The sequence below is a fragment of the Carassius gibelio genome, chromosome B23 (assembly GCF_023724105.1).
Source record: "Carassius gibelio isolate Cgi1373 ecotype wild population from Czech Republic chromosome B23, carGib1.2-hapl.c, whole genome shotgun sequence".
NCBI lineage: Eukaryota > Metazoa > Chordata > Actinopteri > Cypriniformes > Cyprinidae > Carassius > Carassius gibelio.
Window position 1 is genome coordinate 26385396 of NC_068418.1, and position 10638 is coordinate 26396033.

Genomic DNA, 10638 nt, shown 5'->3' on the forward strand with positions numbered 1-10638 from the left:
ACATGCCTTTTCTTTAACAGAGGGACTTTGCGGGGGATTCTTGAAAATAGATTAGCTTCACACATACGTCTTCTAACTGTCACAGTACTTACAGGTAACTCCAGACTGTCTTTGATCATCCTGGAGGTGATCATTGGCTGAGCCTTTGCCATTCTGGTTATTCTTCTATCCATTTTGATGGTTGTCTTCCGTTTTCTTCCACGTCTCTCTGGTTTTGCTCTCCATTTTAAGGCATTGGAGATCATTTTAGCTGAACAGCCTATCATTTTTTGCACCTCTTTATAGGTTTTCCCCTCTCTAATCAACTTTTTAATCAAAGTACGCTGTTCTTCTGAACAATGTCTTGAACGACCCATTTTCCTCAGCTTTCAAATGCATGTTCAACAAGTGTTGGCTTCATCCTTAAATAGGGGCCACCTGATTCACACCTGTTTCTTCACAAAATTGATGACCTCAGTGATTGAATGCCACACTGCTATTTTTTTGAACACACCCCTTTCAACTAATTCAACTAATTGCCCAATTGCACAGCCTTAAGAGCGTGCATATCATGAATGCTGGGTCTCATTTGTTTTCTGAGAATCTACTGAACCTACTGGTAACTTGTTTGCCACGTAGCAATAAAAAAATATACGAAAAACCTTGATTATTCTGGTTAGTCACATTGTACTGCTATTATTTTGAACAATACTGTATAACAAGTTATTATATATTATTATTATTATTATTACAAATTATAAAAAATAAAAAATAAAGTAAAATTTATGCATTTTTTAAATCTTATTTATCTTTTGTATATATTACTAGATTTAATATTATCTAGCCTCATTACATGTTTCATTGTATATATTATATAAATAATATATATATATATATATATAAATTTCATATAACTAAAATATATGTATAAATATTATATTATTTAACAAAATGTATATTTATTTTAAATCAAACTTGTTATTAATAACAATAACAACAGATTATTATATACTATAGTAACAAACATTACTATTTCATAAATAACATCCATTATTATGTTTTCTATGACAGTGATTTAACTCCACACACCTCGGTGGACAGCAATAGTTTGGAAATAGAATTGAAAACTCTTAAATGTTTGTGGATGTTTAATGTGTTTTTTTTTTAGTTCTGAGAAGCGTTCGGTTTCCTCTCGAGGGGAGAAAGCTGTGTCTGTGAACATCATACAGTCAGTCTTTCCCATGGGTTTCAGGTCAAAGGTCACCGTCATGAGAAACGTCCACTGCACAAGCGTCCCAGGAACTTTAATTAGCGCCGCAAACCACCAGAGGATGAGTGTTTTATCAGCATCACAGACATGACATGAACCATACCGCGGTAAAATCACATGATAGCACTAATTCGTTTCCTGTTGCTTTGACACAAAATGCATAGAGTTAATACAAAATGCTTGGACTTCTTTTACACACAAGTTCAAGCAGAATAAAACAATGTAATTTTGAGACATGTTTGCAGTGTATTATAACTAATATTTGAATGTTAAATACATTTGAATTGTAATATTTGAGTATTAAATATACTTAAATAAATACTGAATGTTTAAAATATTCAAATGATTTACACCATATCTGTGCATTTTTATAGTCTGACCCTGTTTGACTGTAGATCTTAAGAAGTTAAAAGTTTCCTCGTGGAGAAAGTTATTTCTGTTCTGAGGAGCAACAGGAAGCAGAAAGAGAAGAGAGGCCTGACTTCCTGTAGTGTATGTTTCCGTCCTGCTCCGTAGCATGAGGACAAAAATAAGCCATTGTTACACCTGCACAAAAGAGACGGAACCGAAAAACACCTCAGTGTCCCACTAGCGCCGATCGCTCCGAATCCAGAGGAGATTCCACAAAACAGGAACATGATGTTGAGGTTTTAGAGCTGAACCAACGCCAAAACCACATCAAACACAACCCTGATCATTCTACATTCACGCTAATGATTCAAATAACTGATAGATTACACAGCTGAAGAGAAACAGCTGATCACATGCACATCATCTACAGTCATACGTGTGTGTGTGTGTGTGTGTGTGACGTCCTTTTAGTCAAAGATTATACGCCTTCTTATTTTCCCATTGCTGAGTCCAAAAATAAAGTGTATGACTGGAGGAGAGCCAGAAAACTACAACCAGACCACTGAGACAAAGAGACCAAACACACACACACACACACACACTCACAGTCCTTGATTACCTGACACATAAAATATTTCAACTATTTCTATGTAAATCAAACCAGATTTGTACAAATTCAGTACAAAATTTGAGTGCTGTTTTTCTATTCAAAATTCACTGTCCCTGCTAGTGGTTGATATGAGTGGTTGCGGTCAGGGTGTTCTGAGTGATAGGTTGTTGTCAGGGTGTTCTGACTTGTAGAGTGTTGTCAGGTTGTTCTGAGTGGTAGGGTGTTGTCAGGATGTTCTGAGTGGTTGTTAGGGCATTGTCGGGGTCTTTTGAATGATAGGGTGTTGTCAGGGTGTTCTGAGTGGTAGGGTGTTGTCAGGGTGTTCTGAGTGGTTGGGTGTTGTCAGGGTGTTCTGAGTGGTAGGGTGTTGTCAGGGTGTTCTGAGTGGTTGTTAGGGCATTGTCAGGGTCTTTTGAATGGTAGGGTGTTGTCAGGCTGTTCTGAGTGGCAGGGTGTTGTCAGGGCGTTCTGAGTGGTTGTTAGTGCATTGTCAGGGTCTTTTGAATCGTAGGGTGTTGTATGGGTGTTCTGAGTGGTAGGGTGTTGTCAGGCTGTTCTGACTTGTAAAGTGTTTTCAGGGTCTTTTGAATGGTAGGGTGTTGTCAGGCTGTTCTGAGTGGCAGGGTGTTGTCAGCGCGTTCTGAGTGGTTGTTAGTGCATTGTCAGGGTCTTTTGAATCGTAAAGTGTTGTCAGGCTGTTCTGAGTGGTAGGGTGTTGTCAGGGTGTTCTGAGTGGTTGGTAGGGCATTGTCAGGGTCTTTTGAATGGTAGGGTGTTGTCAGGCTGTTTTGAGTGGTAGAGTGTTGTCAGGGCTTTCTGGGTGGTTGTTAGGGCATTGTCAGGGTATTTTGAATCGTAGGGTGTTTTAAGGGTGTTCTGAGTGGTAGGGTGTTGTCAGGGTGTTCTGACTTGTAAAGTGTTGTCAGGCTGTTCTGAGTGGTAGGGTGTTGTCAGGGCGTTCTGAGTGGTTGTTAGGGCATTGTCGTGTCTTTTGAATGGTAGGGTGTTGTCAGGGTGTTCTGAGTGGTAGGGTGTTGTCAGGGTGTTCTGACTTGTAAAGTGTTGTCAGGCTGTTCTGAGTGGTAGGGTGTTTTCAGTGTGTTCTGAGTGGTTGTTACGGCATTGTCGGTGTCTTTTGAAAGGTAGGGTGTTGTCAGGCTGTTCTGAGTGGTAGGGTGTTGTCAGGGTGTTCTGAGTGGTTGGTAGGGCATTGTCAGGGTCTTTTGAATGGTAGGGTGTTGTCAGGCTGTTCTGAGTGGTAGTGTGTTGTCAGGGCGTTCTGAGTGGTTGTTAGGGCATTGTCAGGGTCTTTTGAATCGTAGGGTGTTGTAAGGGTGTTCTGAGTGGTAGGGTGTTGTCAGGATGTTCTGACAACACCCTATCAGTGGTAGGGTGTTGTCAGGGTGTTCTGGTTGTTACAGCATTGTAAGGGTGTTTTGAGTGGTACGGTGTTGTCAGGGTGTTCTGAGTGGTTGTTAGGGCATTGTCAGGATCTTTTGATTGGTAGGGTGTTGTCAGGGTGTTCTGAGTGGTAGCGTGTTGTCAGGATGTTCTGACTTGTAGAGTGTTGTCAGGCTGTTCTGAGTGGTAGGGTGTTGTCAGGGTGTTCTTAGTGGTAGGGTGCTGTCAGGGAGTTCTGAGTGGTAGGTTGTTGTCATGGTGTTCAGAGTGGTTGTAAGGGCATTGTCAGGGTCTTTTGAATGGTAGGGTGTTGTCAGGGTGTTCTGAGTGGTAGGGTCTTGTTAGGGTGTTCTGACTTGTAGAGTGTTATCAGGGTGTTCTGGGTGGTAGGGCATAATCAGGGTGTTGTGAGTGGTTGTTAGGGCATTGTCAGGGTCTTTTGAATGATAGGGTGTTGTCAGGGTGTTCTGAGTGGTTGTTAGGGCATTGTCAGGGTGTTTTGACTTGTAAAGTGTTGTCAGGCTGTACTGAGTGGTAGGGTGTTGTCAGGGTGTTCTGAGTGGTAGGGTATTGTCAGGCTGTTCTGAGTGGTAGGGTGTTGCCAGGGTGTTCTGAGTGGTAGGTTGTTGTCAGAGTGTTCTGAGTGGTTGTTAGGGCATTGTCAGAGTCTTTTGAATGGTACGGTGTTGTCAGGGTGTTCTGAGTGGTTGTTAGGGCATTGTCAATGTGTTCTGGTTGCTAGGGTGTTGTCAGAGGGTTCTGAGTGGTTTGTTAGGACATTGTCAGGGTGTTCTGGTTGCTAGGGTGTTGTCAGAGTGTTGTGGTTGTTAGGGCATTGTCAGGGTGTTCTGATGGTTAGGGTATTGTCAGGCTGTTCTGAGTGGTAGGTTGTTGTCAGGGTGTACTGAGTGGTTGTTAGGGCATTGTCAGGGTGTTCTGGTTGCTAGGGTGTTGTCAGGGTGTTCTGGTTGTTAGGGCATTGTCAGGGTGTTCTGGTTGTTACAGCATTGTCAGGGTGTTTTGAGTGGTAGGGTGTTGTCAGGTTGTTCTGAGTGGTAGGGTGTTGTCTAGGTTTTCTGAGTGGTTGTTAGGGCATTGTCAGGGTCTTTTGAATCGTAGGGTGTTGTCAGGGTGTTCTGAGTGGTTGTTAGGGCATTGTCAGGGTGTTCTGACTTGTAAAGTGCTGTCAGGGTCTTTTGAATGGTAGGGTGTTGTCAGGCTGTTCTGAGTGGCAGGGTGTTGTCAGCGCGTTCTGACTTTTAAAGTGTTGTCAGGTTGTTCTGAGCGGTAGGGTGTTGTCAGGGCATTCTGAGTGGTTGTTAGTGCATTGTCAGGGTCTTTTGAATCGTAGGGTGTTGTATGGGTGTTCTGAGTGGTAGGGTGTTGTCAGGGTGTTCTGACTTGTAAAGTGTTGTCAGGGTCTTTTGAATGGTAGGGTGTTGTCAGGCTGTTCTGAGTGGCAGGGTGTTGTCAGCGCGTTCTGAGTGGCTGTTAGTGCATTGTCAGGGCCTTTTGAATCGTAGGGTGTTGTCAGGTTGTTCTGAGCGGTATGGTGTTGTCAGGGCGTTCTGAGTGGTTGTTAGGGCATTGTCGGGGTCTTTTGAATGGTAGGGTGATGTCAGGGTGTTCTGAGTGGTAGGGTGTTGTCAGGGTGTTCTGAGCGATAGGTTGTTGTCAGGGTGTTCTGACTTGTAAAGTGTTGTCAGGCGGTTCTCAGTGGTAGGGTGTTGTCAGGGTGTTCTGAGTGGTTGGTAGGGCATTGTCAGGGTCTTTTGAATGGTAGGGTGTTGTCAGGCTGTTTTGAGTGGTAGAGTGTTGTCAGGGCTTTCTGGGTGGTTGTTAGGGTATTGTCAGGGTATTTTGAATCGTAGGGTGTTTCAAGGGTGTTCTGAGTGGTAGGGTGTTGTCAGGGTGTTCTGAGTGGTTGGTAGGGCATTGTCAGGGTCTTTTGAATGGTAGGGTGTTGTCAGGGTGTTCTGAGTGGTAGCGTGTTGTCAGGCTGTTCTGAGTGGTAGGGTGTTGTCAGGATGTTCTGACAACACCCTACCAGTGGTAGGGCATTGTCAGGGTCTTTTGAATGATAGGGTGTTGTCAGGATGTTCTGAGTGGTTGTTAGGGCATTGTCAGGGTGTTTTGACTTGTAAAGTGTTGTCAGGCTGTACTGAGTGGTAGGGTGTTGTCAGGGTGTTCTGAGTGGTAGGGTATTGTCAGGCTGTTCTGAGTGGTAGGGTGTTGTCAGGGTGTTCTGAGTGGTAGGTTGTTGTCAGAGTGTTCTGAGTGGTTGTTAGGGCATTGTCAGAGTCTTTTGAATGGTAGGGTGTTGTCAGGGTGTTCTGAGTGGTTGCTAGGGCATTGTCAATGTGTTCTGGTTGCTAGGGTGTTGTCGGGGGGTTCTGAGTGGTTTGTTAGGACATTGTCAGGGTGTTCTGGTTGCTAGGGTGTTGTCAGAGTGTTGTGGTTGTTAGGGCATTGTCATGGTGTTCTGATGGTTAGGGTGTTGTCAGGCTGTTCTGAGTGGTAGGTTGTTGTCAGGGTGTACTGAGTGGTTGTTAGGGCATTGTCAGGGTGTTCTGGTTGTTAGGGCATTGTCAGGCTGTTCTGGTTGTTACAGCATTGTCAGGGTGTTTTGAGTGGTAGGTTGTTGTCAGGGTGTACTGAGTGGTTGTTAGGGCATTGTCAGGGTGTTCTGGTTGCTAGGGTGTTGTCAGGGTGTTCTGGTTGTTAGGGCATTGTCAGGGTGTTCTGGTTGTTACAGCATTGTCAGGGTGTTTTGAGTGGTAGGGTGTTGTCAGGGTTTTCTGAGTGGTTGTTAGGGCATTGTAAGGTTATTTTGAATGGTAGGGTCTTGTCAGGGTGTTCTGAGTGATTGTTTGGGGCATTGTCAGGGTGTTGTGTCTGGTAGGGTGTTGTCAGGCTGTTCTGAGTGGTTGTTAAGGCACTGTCAGGGTGTTCTGAGTGGTAGGGTGTTGTCAGGGTGTTCTGAGTGGTAGGGTCTTGTCAGGGTGTTCTGACTTGTAGAGTGTTATCAGGGTGTTCTGAGTGGTAGGGCATAATCAGGGGGTTGTGAGTGGTTGTTAGGGCATTGTCAGGGTGTTTTGACTTGTAAAGTGTTGTCAGGCTTTACTGAGTGATAGGGTGTTGTCAGGGTGTTCTGAGTGGTAGGGTATTGTCAGGCTGTTCTGAGTGGTAGGGTGTTGTCAGGGTGTTCTGAGTGGTAGGTTGTTGTCAGAGTGTTCTGAGTGGTTGTTAGGGCATTGTCAGAGTCTTTTGAATGGTAGGGTGTTGTCAGGGTGTTCTGAGTGGTTGCTAGGGCATTGTCAGGGTGTTCTGGTTGCTAGGGTGTTGTCAGAGTGTTGTGGTTGTTAGGGCATTGTCATGGTGTTCTGATGGTTAGGGTGTTGTCAGGCTGTTCTAAGTGGTAGGTTGTTGTCAGGGTGTACAGAGTGGTTGTTAGGGCATTGTCAGGGTGTTCTGGTTGCTGGGTGTTGTCAGGGTGTTCTGGTTGTTAGGGCATTGTCAGGGTGTTCTGGTTGTTACAGCATTGTCAGGGTGTTTTGAGTGGTAGGGTGTTGTCAGGGTTTTCTGAGTGGTTGTTAGGGCATTGTAAGGTTATTTTGAATGGTAGGGTCTTGTCAGGGTGTTCTGAGTGATTGTTTGGGGCATTGTCAGGGTGTTGTGTCTGGTAGGGTGTTGTCAGGGTGTTCTGAGTGGTTGTTATGACATTGGCAGTGTGTTCTGAGTGGTTGTTAAAGCACTGTAAGGGTGTTCTGAGTGGTAGGGTGTTGTCAGGGTGTTCTGAGTGATTGTTATGACATTGGTAGTGTGTTCTGAGTGGTTGCTAAGGCACTGTCAGGGTGTTCTGAGTGGTAGGGTGTTTCAGGGTATTCTGAGTGGTTGTTATGGTATTGGCAGTGTGAGTGTTTGTTAAGGCACTGTCAGGGTGCTCTAGATGGTACGGCGTTGTCAGAGTGTTCTGGTTGTTATGGCGTTTTCAGGGTGTTCTGAGTGGTAGGGTGTTGTCAAGGTGTTCTGAGTAATCGGAAGTGGTGGGGAAAATAATTTAGAATCTCTTGATTCGATTCAAATTGACTCACAAATCTGAATCTAATTTCTATTTACCCTCATATATAGGATAGGCCATTATAGACTTTGTCTAAGGTCTGACTCTGAATTGCAGTGAAATCCCTCCTGATTCTCCAGGATTGTGTTCCACTGCAGGACAGTGATCTGTTGATCCAAATGAGAGACCTTACCGTTACGATCGTGAAATCTCCCTATATAGAGACCAGCAGCAGAGAAAACACATCTAGAACACTCAAAATATAGCATGAATCAACATCTTAACCAGACTGAGGTTCTGTTCCAAACCCTAGTGAGCTCCCTACATGTGTAATCATCATTCTATCAGACATAAATAGTGTATAAACTAGTTTTAAATTATTATTAAAATTAAAATCAACATTTCTCCCCTATTTTCCACTGCAGTTACAGTGCATTATAGGATTACCTTGTTATGTCAAGGAATGTGTAATATTTCCTTTCAATTTACACCACAATCAGAAACATGCCTATGATGCCTAAAGATGCTTCCTATTTAGACTGCACACTACTTTTTTTAAAAGAACCGCATTGTTAAGATAAAAAGGTACATTGTGTACTTATAACGACTAGAAAGAACACTTTGGCAACCACACTGCATTGTGAGGGTGAGTTGCACATCTTCACAAATCTAGTTTGTTAGATTAAAGCCACAAAGTAAACTCACAAATTGAGTTCAGCGCTTTCGAGGCTGTGAAAGCGATGGTGTAAAACTCACAGACTCTATTAATACACCAAACAGCTGCCCAGCAGTGCAACATGTCCCAGAAGCACAGGGTCTGACACTTGTGACGCCTCTTTAGTGCCCTTGAAAGTGGACATGGCTGAGTGGTTCACCACAGAGTCTTCAACACAGCCAGACTGACCACAAAACAATAACAGCAGCACATCAATAAGTCCTTTGTTAGAATAAGTACTGTGGATTGCACCATAGCACATTAACATTGCGATACCATGATACTGATTGATTACCATATTCATATACAGTGATATTTAAATGATGTCCAAAAACCCAGGGTAAGATTTTCTGGAATCTCCAACCAAAGAAACAAAAGCAGATTAATATTAAAATAATGCAATCTCTATCTCTCTGTATAGACTCTAAGCATTTTATATTAGCAGGCTCATTTTTAATGTACAATGTAAAAACGATGAATAGCTTTCAGTTTTCAGCAGTAATTAACAAATTAATTAATAACGTTATAAAATCGATTCACTTTTAAGACATTTTAAAATTATTCCTGAACTCATATACCTTAATATTTAAAAGGTCCTGGCAATTGCTGGACATCATCTAAGCATCTAATATTAATGTAAAACCTGTTCTGTATCAAATAGTACATTCAACACGTTATTAAATCATTAGTAGTTTTTCATTGACACTGATTTCACAGTTACTACGTTTATGAAGCAACACGACGAAAGACTCAAACATAGACAGAAATCCACACAATAAAATAGAAATTATGAAAGCGGTGAAGTTTCGTACCGTTGCGTGTGTGTCTGGTCCTCGTGAACGAGCGTCTGAAGATCTGCGGCTCACAGGCGGCTCTCAGGCGGCTTCAGGCGCGCGTCCCCGCCCCTCGGACACGCGGAGCAATCATCTTTCCTAATTACATTACATATGTACAGAATTATCAATATCAGCTATTACATGTATTACAGTTCAGTAAATTTGAGTTTGAAACAAATTAAAGGAGTATTTAAGTGTGCTTGCAGCAGCGCTTGATGTTAGTACAATAGCGCCACCTAATGTCAGAATGCGGTAAGAATATTCAAAACTTTCTATATAATTATTTATAATAGGCGAAAATCAGGGAAAATCACATTTTTTTCTTTCATGGACCTGTCAATTTAGATATTGCCTCTTCATTTAGTCTTTTTTTTTCAGACTAAATACACCTTCAAGTGTTTATTTTATAAAATTGTATCTATTTTTGTCTGTATATTTATATTATAATACATGTATTTTGTCTGTTTTCTCAAAATTAGTTTTTCTCCTGCAGTAAGCCATTAAATTATCTATATTATGAATGTTTTGTTCATATAGGCTATAACTTGTTTCTAAAAAAAATAATTCTAATATGTCAACAAAATTAAACAAGAACTTAGATCCCGGCTTGGTTCTGTTTCTTGGTTCTGGATAAAACAGAATAAAAATAAAAACAAGTCCCGAAGCTTCAATACAAACCAAATGATTCGCCAACAATAGACTTCGGAGTCACAAGATGATTCACAAGACGCGATCCGAACAGATCGCTTCAAAACAGTGAATCATTAAGCCGATTCTGAGTTCAGAAAAGCTCTGTTTCACCATCACTATGTGTTTTTTAAATTCATTAAAAGCAATGTCGAAATAAAAAAATTAATGGCTCTTTTAAATTCTTCGTTATTTGAGTTTGAATCAAACGTAAATGACTCTAAACGACTCCTTTAGTCATGCGTGCACGCGACACTCGCTAGTTTTACGACATTAACTGAAATAAGCGAATTAAAATGTCTATATTAACATTTCAAACCAAATCTAGGAACCTATTCAGATATCACACGCTGTGTAAAGCCACCCAAGTGTTAGTTTAGCTGTATTCTTCTATCTGTGGATTTCCTCCAGCAGTAAACATCCTCAATATCTCTTAGGGACTCGAGTTTATTTGGAAAATCTTTATTGGTTTGTGACTTCAGAGTGTTTGTGGTTTGATTATTCAGATCAAAGCTGCTTTATGAGACGATTTCACATTTATTCACACGGATAGAGATATTAACACCATAAACAGCTAATGAAGAACTTCTGCTGATTCACTTTCAGATGTTTGTTCATGTACAGTATGAATGAAGGGTTAACAGCATTGATGCAAACACTTAATTAAACTCTTTATAAAATATAACACATGCACAAACAATAAATGGAGCTGGTTTTATAATAAATCGA

General features: G+C 41.8%; 1 protein-coding gene across 1 annotated transcript in view; it reads right to left on the bottom strand.

Annotated features, from left to right (window-relative positions):
* The window catches only part of LOC128012010 (calcitonin gene-related peptide type 1 receptor), a 26903-nt gene extending 17613 nt beyond the window's left edge, over window positions 1-9290 (bottom strand). The window contains exon 1 of the mRNA XM_052594914.1: window positions 9199-9290. The gene's annotated coding sequence lies outside the window, so the exon portion shown is untranslated. The remainder of the gene's footprint in view (window positions 1-9198) is intronic.
* Window positions 9291-10638: the final 1348 nt, after the last annotated feature.